We start from the raw sequence: 12,966 nt of genomic DNA on the forward strand, positions 1-12,966 counted from the left end.
AAGAGAGGAGGAACAGGCTAATAATAGGGGTTGCAACAATTTCGGCAGATAATTTTAGAAAGAGAGGGTCCAGATTGTCTAGCCCAGCTGATTTGTAGTTGTCCAGATTTTGCAGCTCTTCAAAACATCAGCTGTCTGGATTTGGGTGAAGGAAAAGCAGGGAGGGGGAGGGGGGGCTTGGGCCAGTTGCTGTGCGGGGTGCTGGGCTGTTGGCCGGGGTAGGGGTAGCCAGGTGGAAAGCATGACCAGCTGTAGAAAAATGCTTAATGAAATTCTCAATTTTAGTGGATTTATCGGTGGTGACAATGTTCCCTATCTTCAGTGCAGTGGGCAGCTGGGCGGAGGTGTTCTTATCCTCCATTGACTTTACAATGTCCCAGAACTTTTTTCAGTTTGTGCTACAGGATGCAAATTTAACCTTAACACTCCTAACTGCCTGTGTATATTGGTTCCTAACTTCCCTAAAAAGTTGCATATCATGGGGGCTATCCGGTGCTAATGGGATGTTTTTGTGCTGGTCAAGGGCAGGCAGGTCTGGAATGAACCAAGGGCTATATCTGTTCCTGGTTCTTAATTTTTTTGGTGAGGAAGGCACTTTTAAAGAATAACCAGGCATCATCTACTGACAGGATGAGGTCAATATCCTTCCAGGATACCTGGGCCAGGTCGATTAGAAAGGCCTGCTCGCTGAAGTGTTTTAGGGAGCGTTTGACAGTGATGAGGGGTGGTCGTTTGACCCCAGGACCCATTACGGATGCAGGCAATGAGGTAGTGATCGCTGAGATCATGGTTAAAAACAGCAGAGGTGTATTTGGACGGCATGTTAGTTAGGATGATATCTATGAGGGTGCCCGTGTTTAAAGATTTGGGGTTGTACCTGGTAGGATCATTGATAATTTGTGTGAGATGGAGGGCATCAAGCTTAGATTGTAGGATGGCTGGGGTGCTAAGCATTTCCCAGTTTAGGTCCCCTAGCAGCACAAGCTACTGCTAACAAGGCTAGCCTATCACACTACTGCTACTGCTAACAAGGCTAGCCTATCACAGTACTGCCACTGCTAGGTTAGTGCTATTAAGGCTAGCCTATCACAGTGCTACTACTGCTAGGTTAAGGCTAGCCTTAATAGCACATCACAGTACTGGTACTGCTAGGTTACTGCTAACAAGGCAAGCCTATCACAGTTCTGCTACTGCTAGGTTAGTGCTATTAAGGCTAGCCTATGACAGTGCTGCTACTGCTAGGTTACTGCTATTAAGGCTAGCCTATCACAATACTGCTACTGCTAGTTTAGTGCTATTAAGGCTAGCCTATGACAGTGCTGCTACTGCTAGGTTACTGCTATTAAGGCTAGCTTATCACAATACTGCTACTGCTAGTTTAGTGCTATTAAGGCTAGCCTATGACAGTGCTGCTACTGCTAGGTTACTGCTATTAAGGCTAGCCTATCACAATACTGCTACTGCTAGTTTAGTGCTATTAAGGCTAGCCTATGACAGTGCTGCTACTGCTAGGTTACTGCTATTAAGGCTAGCTTATCACACTACTGCTACTGCTAGTTTAGTGCTATTAAGGCTAGCCTATGACAGTGCTGCTACTGCTAGGTTACTGCTATTAAGGCTAGCCTAATACTTCTACTGCTAGGTTGATGGTATTACTCTGAGCAGACCAGTTGCTCCACAAGGTTATATTGTTGTGAGGGTAGCCTAGCGGTTAGAGCATTGGACTAGTAACCGGAAGGTTGCAAGTTCAAACCCCCGAGCTGAAAAGGCTCAAATCTGTCGTTCTGCCCCTGAACAGGCAGTTAAGCCATTGTTCCTAGGCCGTCATTGAAAATAAGAATTTGTTCTTAACTGACTTGCCTGGTAAAATAAAGGTAAAATAAAAACTTTCAAAAAAAGGGTTGGGTCAGGTCCAATGTAACATGTTACATCGGTCTAATGGAACAGGGAGGTTCTAAACTCTACTCTGAGTTGAGTCATAGTGGCTGTCTAATGGAACAGGGAGGTTCTAAACTCTACTCTGAGTTGAGTCATAGTGGCTGTCTAATGGAACAGGGAGGTTGTAAAGTCTACTCTGAGTTGAGTCATAGTGGCTGTCTAATGGAACAGGGAGGTTGTAAACTCTACTCTGAGTTGAGTCATAGTGGCTGTCTAATGGAACAGGGAGGTTGTAAAGTCTACTCTGAGTTGAGTCATAGTGGCTGTCTAATGGAACAGGGAGGTTGTAAACTCTACTCTGAGTTGAGTCATAGTGGCTGTCTAATGGAACAGGGAGGTTCTAAACTCTACTCTGAGTTGAGTCATAGTGGCTGTCTAATGGAACAGGGAGGTTCTAAACTCTACTCTGAGTTGAGTCATAGTGGCTGTCTAATGGAACAGGGAGGTTCTAAACTCTACTCTGAGTTGAGTCATAGTGGCTGTCCAATGGAACAGGGAGAATGTAAACTCTACTCTGAGTTGTGTTGCCATTTCACTATGTCACACTCTGTCCTGACATCACTACGTCTCCTGGCTGGATTAGACCGGACCGGCGAGGAAGAGGTGAAACACATTCAGTCACTGACTCCTCAGCATCTGGGCTGTGCAAATTAGACTGACAGACTGAAAAACAGTAATTACATAAAACTCTCTAAAGCCACAAGCAACTCAGAGCAAACTGAAGGAAACAGCACCGACATTCAACTTGTTGATGATTCCTGACTGACGGCCAGTGGGGATGCAATGTGCAAATCAAAGGAAACGGAAGAACAAAAATACAGGATACTGAGAGACTGAGTTCCCCAGAGAATAGGGTGTCATATGGGACGTACCCTTAGTTCCCCAAGGAACTGACCCCCCACCCCCTCTACTGACCCCCCACCCCCTTCACTGACCCCCCACCCACTCTACTGACCCCCCACCCCCTTCACTGACCCCCACCCCCTCTACTGACCCCCACCCCCTTCACTGACCCCCACCCCCTCTACTGACCCCCACCCCCTCTACTGACCCTCCCAGCCCCTACACTGATCCCCAGCCCCTCTACTGACCCCCCACCCCCTCTACTGACCCCCCAGCCCCTACACTGACCCCCACCCCCTCTACTGACCCCCACCTCCTACACTGACCACCCTAGCCCCTACACTGACCACCCTAGCCCCTACACTGACCACCCTAGCCCCTACACTGACCACCCTAGCCCCTCCACTGACCACCCTAGCCCCTACACTGACCACCCTAGCCCCTACATTGACCACCCCAGCCCCTCCACTGACCACCCTAGCCCCTACACTGACCACCCCAGCCCCTCCACTGACCACCCTAGCCCCTACACTGACCACCCTAGCCCCTCCACTGACCACCCTAGCCCCTACACTGACCACCCTAGCCCGTACACTGACCACCCCAGCCCCTACTCTGACCATCCTAGCCCCTACACTGACCATCCTAGCCCCTCCACTGACCACCCCAGCCCCTCCACTGAACCCCACCCCTCTACTGACCCCCCACCCCCTCACCCCCTCTACTGACCCCCCAGCCCCTCTACTGACCACCCCAGCCCCTCCACTGACCACCCTAGCCCCTGTACTGACCCCCCACCCCCTCTACAGACCCATACAGTCATGAGTGGAGGTAAACTGACTGTACTAAAGACAGGAGGCTGGTGGTATCTTAATAGAAAAGAATGGGCTCGTGGTAATGGAACAGAATAAGTGGAATAAGTGTGTTTATGTAAACACAAACAGAACACAACTAAAGAGATTTAGCTAGGCAATGTGTTTTTATGTAAACACAAACAGAACACAACTAAAGAGATTTATCTAGGTAATGTGTTTTTATGTAAACACAAACAGAACACAACTAAAGAGATTTATGTAAACATATCTCGTTTCTGATGCCCCTCTCATCCCTGAAAACATTTCACCTACTGTGTTGTATTACCATGTTGTTCAAAGCAAACTTTATCAGGAAATCATGCAGATATCTGTTGTCACCTGCTTAATTAAAAAATAAAATATGAATTTTAAACTAATTAGGCATGCATGAGCAGCAGTTCTGTCCTAAATGAATTTTCAATTTGACTAGCTATGATGCTGCGTCATGTGACGCTCATTAGAATCACTGTAGACCTAACGTTTGCGTGCCAATACAACGCTATTAAAAACAATCTTTCTATATATTTAACCTTAGCCTATAATATCACAAAGAAAAATAAAACTACCTAAATTAGAACATATAGGAATCTAATTGGTAAATAATACAATCGCGTGTCTCTCCCCCTCGCGCTACAAAAAAAAGAGTGTTTTCAATTATGCGCTCAATAAAAAAGCGTGACGTCATACAGCGGTCCAGTCCCGTCGAGTGGCTCTGAGACGCTGCAGAGGAGGACGCAAGGAAAGGAGAGAGCCACCAGAACTATGCAATCACAAAAACACACTCGTCTCTATGGACTGTAAAATGAAAATATCACACATCCTCAACTTGGATTGGAAGAAACAACACATGCGACTCTGATGACCAACACAATAACGGAATTCACTTTTTGGAGTTTGGGAGTTCACTCCGAAATAATCTTTTGGCGTTTCAAGCAACAGTTTGTGAATATCGCTGAGACAGAACGACTGTAAGTAGGAATGTATTTGTTTATCTCGAACATAAAACATTTTAATCTCCAACACGTAGCCTATAGCTATATACGAGCTATATACGAGTTGTGTCCGTTTTTCCTTCTCCCTCGCGCACCTTCAGCTGCATCTTCAGGTGTCTATGCAAACGTAGGTAGGTTGTTTTCAAAAGTCGAACTAGTATGTTACCGGCCACAATCAATTGACAACTGTTTAATGGTAGTTACCGCCTGTGTCGTGTTCCTGGTCAACGTCTATTTAATATGTCTGGATCTCACGGCAGAAAACCGTGCAGCTGAATCATAACTTGTTGCGCCTGTGCAGTGCCAGGAAAAGCTATTGCATTTTTACATTAGTTCAATATATTAATCTTTGTTTTTCCATGGACAAAAAAAACATAGATGAAATGTGGGCTTTGGAAAATGGGAATAACTGTTACCTGGGTTGATCGATTTGGGCAACTTTTTTCACTTTTTCTTTGATGAATCCTTGGTAGACTAATTATTCAGAATAAAACACCTGGGTCCTGTAATCCCCCAGAATCTATCCTGTCGTCCTGTAATCCCCCAGAATCTATCCTGTCGTCCTGTAATCCTCCAGGCTCTATGCTGTCGTCCTGTAATCCTCCAGGCTCTATGCTGTCGTCCTGTAATCCTCCAGGCTCTATGCTGTCGTCCTGTAATCCTCCAGGCTCTATGCTGTCGTCCTGTAATCCTCCAGGCTCTATGCTGTCGTCCTGTAATCCTCCAGGCTCTGTCCTGTCGTCCTGTAATCCCCCAGGCTCTGTCCTGTCGTCCTGTAATCCCCCAGGCTCTGTCCTGTCGTCCTGTAATCCCCCAGGCTCTGTCCTGTCGTCCTGTAATCCCCCAGGCTCTGTCCTGTCGTCCTGTAATCCCCCAGGCTCTGTCCTGTCGTCCTGTAATCCTCCAGGCTCTATGCTGTCGTCCTGTAATCCTCCAGGCTCTATGCTGTCGTCCTGTAATCCTCCAGGCTCTATGCTGTCCTGTCATCCTGTTATCCCCAGGCTCTCTCCTGTCGTCCTGTAATCCTCCAGGCTCTATGCTGTCCTGTCATCCTGTAATCCTCCAGGCTCTATGCTGTCCTGTCATCCTGTAATCCCCCAGGCTCTATGCTGTCCTGTCATCCTGTAATCCCCCAGGCTCTATCCTGTCCTGTAATCCTCCAGGCTCTATGCTGTCCTGTCATCCTGTAATCCTCCAGGCTCTATGCTGTCGTCCTGTAATCCTCCAGGCTCTATGCTGTCGTCCTGTAATCCTCCAGGCTCTATGCTGTCGTCCTGTAATCCTCCAGGCTCTATGCTGTCGTCCTGTAATCCTCCAGGCGCTATCCTGTCGTCCTGTAATCCTCCAGGCTCTATGCTGTCCTGTCATCCTGTAATCCCCCAGGCTCTATGCTGTCCTGTCATCCTGTAATCCCCCAGGCTCTATGCTGTCGTCCTGTAATCCTCCAGGCTCTATGCTGTCCTGTCATCCTGTTATCCCCAGGCTCTATCCTGTCGTCCTGTAATCCTCCAGGCTCTATGCTGTTGTCCTGTAATCCCCAGGCTCTATGCTGTCGTCCTGTAATCCCCAGGCTCTATGCTGTCGTCCTGTAATCCCCAGGCTCTATGCTGTTGTCCTTTAATCCTCCAGGCTCTATCCTGTCGTCCTGTAATTCTCCATGCTCTATGCTGGCCCGTCGTCCTGTAATCCTCCAGGCTCTATGTTGTCCCGTCGTCCTGTAATCCCCCAGGCTCTACACTGTCATCCTGTAATCCACCAGGCTCTATGCTGTCATCCTGTAATCCTCCAGGCTCTATGCTGTCGTCCTGTAATCCTCCAGGCTCTATGCTGCCGTCCTGTAATCCTCCAGGCTCTATGCTGTCGTCCTGTAATCCTCCAGGCTCTATCCTGTCGTCCTGTAATCCTCCAGGCTCTATCCTGTCGTCCTGTAATCCTCCAGGCTCTGCTGTCGTCCGGTAATCTTCCAGGCTATATGCTGTCGTCCGGTAATCCCCCAGGCTCTGTCCTGTCGTCCTGTAATCCTCCAGGCTCTATCCTGTCGTCCTGTAATCCTCCAGGCTCTATGCTGTCCTGTTGTCATGTAATCCTCCAGGCTCTATGCTGTCCTGTCGTCCTGTAATCCCCCAGGCTCTGTCCTGTCGTCCTGTAATCCCCCAGGCTCTGTCCTGTCGTCCTGTAATCCCCCAGGCTCTGTCCTGTCGTCCTGTAATCCCCCAGGCTCTATGCTGTCGTCCTGTAATCCTCCAGGCTCTATGCTGTCGTCCTGTAATCCTCCAGGCTCTATGCTGTCCTGTCATCCTGTAATCCTCCAGGCTCTATGCTGTCCTGTCATCCTGTAATCCTCCAGGCTCTATGCTGTCCTGTCATCCTGTAATCCCCCAGGCTCTATGCTGTCCTGTCATCCTGTAATCCCCCAGGCTCTATCCTGTCCTGTCATCCTGTAATCCTCCAGGCTCTATGCTGTCCTGTCATCCTGTAATCCTCCAGGCTCTATGCTGTCGTCCTGTAATCCTCCAGGCTCTATGCTGTTGTCCTGTAATCCTCCAGGCTCTATGCTGTCGTCCTGTAATCCTCCAGGCTCTATGCTGTCGTCCTGTAATCCTCCAGGCTCTGTCCTGTCGTCCTGTAATCCTCCAGGCTCTGTCCTGTCGTCCTGTAATCCTCCAGGCTCTATCCTGTCGTCCTGTAATCCTCCAGGCTCTATCCTGTCGTCCTGTAATCCTCCAGGCTCTATCCTGTCGTCCTGTAATCCTCCAGGCTCTATGCTGTCCTGTTGTCATCCTGTAATCCTCCAGGCTCTATGATGTCGTCCTGTAATCTCCCAGGCTCTATGCTGTCGTGTCATCCTGTAATCCCCCAGGCTCTATGCTGTCGTCCTGTAATCCTCCAGGCTCTATGCTGTCCTGTCATCCTGTTATCCCCAGTCTCTATCCTGTCGTCCTGTAATCCTCCAGGCTCTATGCTGTCCTGTCGTCCTGTAATCCTCCAGGCTCTATGCTGTCCTGTCGTCCTGTAATCCCCCAGGCTCTATGCTGTCGTCCTGTAATCCCCCAGGCTCTATGCTGTCGTCCTGTAATCCTCCAGGCTCTATGCTGTCGTCCTGTAATCCTCCAGGCTCTATGCTGTCGTCCTGTAATCCTCCAGGCTCTATGCTGTCGTCCTGTAATCCTCCAGGCTCTATGCCGTCGTCCTGTAATCCTCCAGGCTCTATGCCGTCGTCCTGTAATCCTCCAGGCTCTATGCTGTCGTCCTGTAATCCTCCAGGCTCTATGCTGTCGTCCTGTAATCCTCCAGGCTCTATGCTGTCGTCCTGTAATCCTCCAGGCTCTATGCTGTCGTCCTGTAATCCTCCAGGCTCTATGCTGTCGTCCGGTAATCCCCCAGGCTCTGTCCTGTCGTCCTGTAATCCCCCAGGCTCTGTCCTGTCGTCCTGTAATCCTCCAGGCTCTATCCTGTCGTCCTGTAATCCTCCAGGCTCTATCCTGTCGTCCTGTAATCCTCCAGGCTCTATGCTGTCCTGTTGTCATGTAATCCTCCAGGCTCTATGCTGTCGTCCTGTAATCTCCCAGGCTCTATGCTGTCCTGTCATCCTGTAATCCCCCAGGCTCTATGCTGTCGTCCTGTAATCCTCCAGGCTCTATGCTGTCCTGTCGTCCTGTAATCCCCCAGGCTCTATGCTGTCGTCCTGTAATCCCCCAGGCTCTATGCTGTCGTCCTGTAATCCCCCAGGCTCTATGCTGTCGTCCTGTAATCCTCCAGGCTCTATGCTGTCGTCCTGTAATCCTCCAGGCTCTATGCTGTCGTCCTGTAATCCTCCAGGCTCTATGCTGTCGTCCTGTAATCCTCCAGGCTCTATGCTGTCGTCCTGTAATCCTCCAGGCTCTATGCTGTCGTCCTGTAATCCTCCAGGCTCTATGCTGTCGTCCTGTAATCCTCCAGGCTCTATGCTGTCGTCCTGTAATCCTCCAGGCTCTATGCTGTCGTCCTGTAATCCTCCAGGCTCTATGCTGTCGTCCTGTAATCCTCCAGGCTCTATGCTGTCGTCCTGTAATCCTCCAGGCTCTATGCTGTCGTCCTGTAATCCTCCAGGCTCTATGCTGTCGTCCTGTAATCCTCCAGGCTCTATGCTGTCGTCCTGTAATCCTCCAGGCTCTATGCTGTCCTGTCGTCCTGTAATACTCCAGGCTCTATGCTGTCCTGTCGTCCTGTAATACTCCAGGCTCTATGCTGTCCTGTCATCCTGTAATCCTCCAGGCTCTATGCTGTCGTCCTGTAATCCTCCAGGCTCTATGCTGTCCCGTAGCTCTTACAGATTATTTCAGTCTTGTGCTTAAACATTGGCTAGGACAGATTGATAGTCATCAAACATTCCTGTTTGTTTTTGGCATGTCCCCAAAGTCTACGCCTTGGTGTCGTCTCTCTCTGGCTCTGAGAGGGCTGTGTTCAATGCTGGGTGCCGGTCTGAGGTCTCACTAACAATGGTTTGGACATTTGACAAAAGTAATCTGTTTTTTTCACTTTGTTTTGCTTTGAATCAGAACTACCTTTATTTGCCAATACATTAAGATGTACATGAATTTGATATGGTGCTGACAACGCCTTAAAATATAGAAAATATAATTTGTCAGATCCTGTCATCTAATACATGCTCGTTGAACATCACACTACTGCTAGGTTACTGCTAACAAGGCTAGCCTATCACACTACTGCTACTGCTAGGTTACTGCTAACAAGGCTAGCCTATCACACTACTGCTACTGCTAGGTTACTTTTATATTTATTTCACCTTTATTTAACCAGGTAGGCCAGTTGAGAACACCTTTATTTAAGCAGGTAGGCTAGTCGAGAACACCTTTATTTAAGCAGGTAGGCTAGTCGAGAACACCTTTATTTAACCAGGTAGGCTAGTCGAGAACACCTTTATTTAACCAGGTAGGCTAGTCGAGAACACCTTTATTTAACCAGGTAGGCTAGTCGAGAACACCTTTATTTAAGCAGGTAGGCTAGTCGAGAACACCTTTATTTAAGCAGGTAGGCTAGTCGAACACCTTTATTTAACCAGGTAGGCTAGTCGAGAACACCTTTATTTAACCAGGTAGGCTAGTCGAGAACACCTTTATTTAAGCAGGTAGGCTAGTCGAGAACACCTTTATTTAACCAGGTAGGCTAGTCGAGAACACCTTTATTTAACCAGGTAGGCTAGTCGAGAACACCGTTATTTAACCAGGTAGGCTAGTTGAGAACACCTTTATTTAACCAGGTAGGCTAGTTGAGAACAAGTTCTCATTTGCAATTGCGACTTGGCCAAGATAAAGCATAGCAGTGTGAACAGATAACACAGAGTTACACATGGAGTAAACAATTAACAAGTCAATAACACAGTAGAAAAAGGGGGAGTCTATATACAATGTGTGCAAAAGGCATGAGGTAGGCGAATAATTACAATTTTGCAGATTAGCACTGGAGTGATAAATGATCAGATGGTCATGTACAGGTAGAGATATTGGTGTGCAAAAGAGCAGAAAAGTAAATAAATAAAAACAGTATAAAAACAGTATGGGAATGAGGTAGGTGAAAATGGGTGGGCTATTTACCAATAGACTATGTACAGCAGCAGCGATAGGTTAGCTGCTCAGATAGCTGATGTTTGAAGTTGGTGAGGGAGATAAAAGTCTCCAACTTCAGCGATTTTTGCAATTCGTTCCAGTCACAGGCAGCAGAGTACTGGAACGAAAGGCGGCCAAATGAGGTGTTGGCTTTAGGGATGATCAGTGAGATACACCTGCTGGAGCGCGTGCTACGGATGGGTGTTGCCATCGTGACCAGTGAACTGAGATAAGGCGGAGCTTTACCTAGCATGGACTTGTAGATGACCTGGAGCCAGTGGGTCTGGCGACGAATATGTAGCGAGGGCCAGCCGACTAGAGCATACAAGTCGCAGTGGTGGGTAGTATAAGGTGCTTTAGTGACAAAACGGATGGCACTGTGATAAACTGCATCCAGTTTGCTGAGTAGAGTGTTGGAAGCAATTTTGTAGATGACATCGCCGAAGTCGAGGATCGGTAGGATAGTCAGTTTTACTAGGGTAAGCTTGGCGGCGTGAGTGAAGGAGGCTTTGTTGCGGAATAGAAAGCCGACTCTTGATTTGATTTTCGATTGGAGATGTTTGATATGAGTCTGGAAGGAGAGTTTGCAGTCGATCCAGACACCTAGGTACTTATAGATGTCCACATATTCAAGGTCGGAACCATCCAGGGTGGTGATGCTAGTCGGGCATGCGGGTGCAGGCAGCGATCGGTTGAAAAGCATGCATTTTGTTTTACTAGCGTTTAAGAGCAGTTGGAGGCCACGGAAGGAGTGTTGTATGGCATTGAAGCTCGTTTGGAGGTTAGATAGCACAGTGTCCAATGAAGGGCCGAAAGTATATAGTATGGTGTCGTCTGCGTAGAGGTGGATCAGGGAATCGCCCGCAGCAAGAGCAACATCATTGATATATACAGAGAAAAGAGTCGGCCTGAGAATTGAACCCTGTGGCACCCCCATAGAGACTGCCAGAGGACCGGACAGCATGCCCTCCGATTTGACACACTGAACTCTGTCTGCAAAGTAATTGGTGAACCAGGCAAGGCAGTCATCCGAAAAACCGAGGCTACTGAGTCTGCCGATAAGAATATGGTGATTGACAGAGTCGAAGGCCTTGGCAAGGTCGATGAAGACGCCTGCACAGTACTGTCTTTTATCGATGACGGTTATGATATCGTTTAATACCTTGAGTGTGGCTGAGGTGCACCCGTGACCGGCTCGGAAACCAGATTGCACAGCGGAGCAGGTACGGTGGGATTCGAGATGGTCGTGACCTGTTTGTTGACTTGGCTTTCGAAGACCTTAGATAGGCAGGGCAGGATGGATATAGGTCTGTAACAGTTTGGGTCCAGGGTGTCTCCCCCTTTGAAGAGGGGGATGACTGCAGCAGCTTTCCAATCCTTGGGGATCTCAGACGATATGAAAGAGAGGTTGAACAGGCTGGTAATAGGGGTTGCGACAATGGCGGCGGATAGTTTCAGAAATAGAGGGTCCAGATTGTCAAGCCCAGCTGATTTGTACGGGTCCAGGTTTTGCAGCTCTTTCAGAACATCTGCTATCTGGATTTGGGTAAAGGAGAACCTGGAGAGGCTTGGGCGAGGAGCTGCGGGGGGGGTGGAGCTGTTGGCTGAGGTTGGAGTAGCCAGGCGGAAGGCATGGCCAGCCGTTGAGAAATGATTATTGAAGTTTTCAATAATCATGGATTTATCGGTGACCGTGTTACCTAGCCTCAGTGCAGTGGGCAGCTGGGAGGAGGTGCTCTTGTTCTCCATGGACTTCACAGTGTCCCAGAACTTTTTGGAGTTGGAGCTACAGGATGCAAACTTCTGCCTGAAGTAGCTGGCCTTAGCTTTCCTGACTGACTGCGTGTATTGGTTCCTGACTTCCCTGAACAGTTGCATATCGCGGGGACTGTTCGATGCTATTGCAGTCCTCCACAGGATGTTTTTGTGCTGGTCGAGGGCAGTCAGGTCTGGAGTGAACCAAGGGCTGTATCTGTTCTTAGTTCTGCATTTTTTGAATGGAGCATGCTTATCTAAAATGGTGAGGAAGTTACTCTTAAAGAATGACCAGGCATCCTCAACTGACGGGATGAGGTCAATGTCCTTCCAGGATACCCGGGCCAGGTCGATTAGAAAGGCCTGCTCACAGTAGTGTTTTAGGGAGCGTTTGACAGTGATGAGGGGTGGTCGTTTGACTGCGGCACCGTAGCGGATACAGGCAATGAGGCAGTGATCGCTGAGATCCTGGTTGAAGACAGCGGAGGTGTATTTGGAGGGCCAGTTGGTCAGGATGACGTCTATGAGGGTACCCTTGTTTACGGAGTTAGGGTTGTACCTGGTGGGTTCCTTGATGATTTGTTTGAGATTGAGGGCATCTAGCTTAGATTGTAGGACTGCTGGGGTGTTAAGCATATCCCAGTTTAGGTCGCCTAACAGAACAAACTCTGAAGCTAGATGGGGGGCGATCAATTCACAAATGGTGTCCAGGGCACAGCTGGGAGCTGAGGGGGGTCGGTAGCAGGCGGCAACAGTGAGAGACTTATTTCTGGAGAGGGTAATTTTCAAAATTAGTAGTTCGAAATGTTTGGGTATGGACCTGGAAAGTATGACATTACTTTGCAGGCTACCTCTGCAGTAGACTGCATCTCCTCCCCCTTTGGCAGTTCTATCTTGACAGAAGATGTTATAGTTGGGAATGGAAATCTCTGAATTTTTGGTGGCCTTCCTGAGCCAGGATTCAGACACGGCAAGGAC

The 12,966-nt window shown here is 48.6% G+C and overlaps 1 protein-coding gene across 1 annotated transcript in view; it reads left to right on the forward strand.

The window, feature by feature from the left end:
* Window positions 1–4,341: 4,341 nt before the first annotated feature.
* Window positions 4,342–12,966, forward strand: part of LOC124047991 (lysophosphatidic acid receptor 1-like) — an 81,839-nt gene continuing 73,214 nt past the window's right edge. Inside the window, exon 1 of the mRNA XM_046368354.1 lies at window positions 4,342–4,603. The gene's annotated coding sequence lies outside the window, so the exon portion shown is untranslated. The remainder of the gene's footprint in view (window positions 4,604–12,966) is intronic.

This window comes from Oncorhynchus gorbuscha, linkage group LG11 (genome assembly GCF_021184085.1).
Source record: "Oncorhynchus gorbuscha isolate QuinsamMale2020 ecotype Even-year linkage group LG11, OgorEven_v1.0, whole genome shotgun sequence".
NCBI classification, from domain to species: Eukaryota; Metazoa; Chordata; class Actinopteri; order Salmoniformes; family Salmonidae; genus Oncorhynchus; species Oncorhynchus gorbuscha.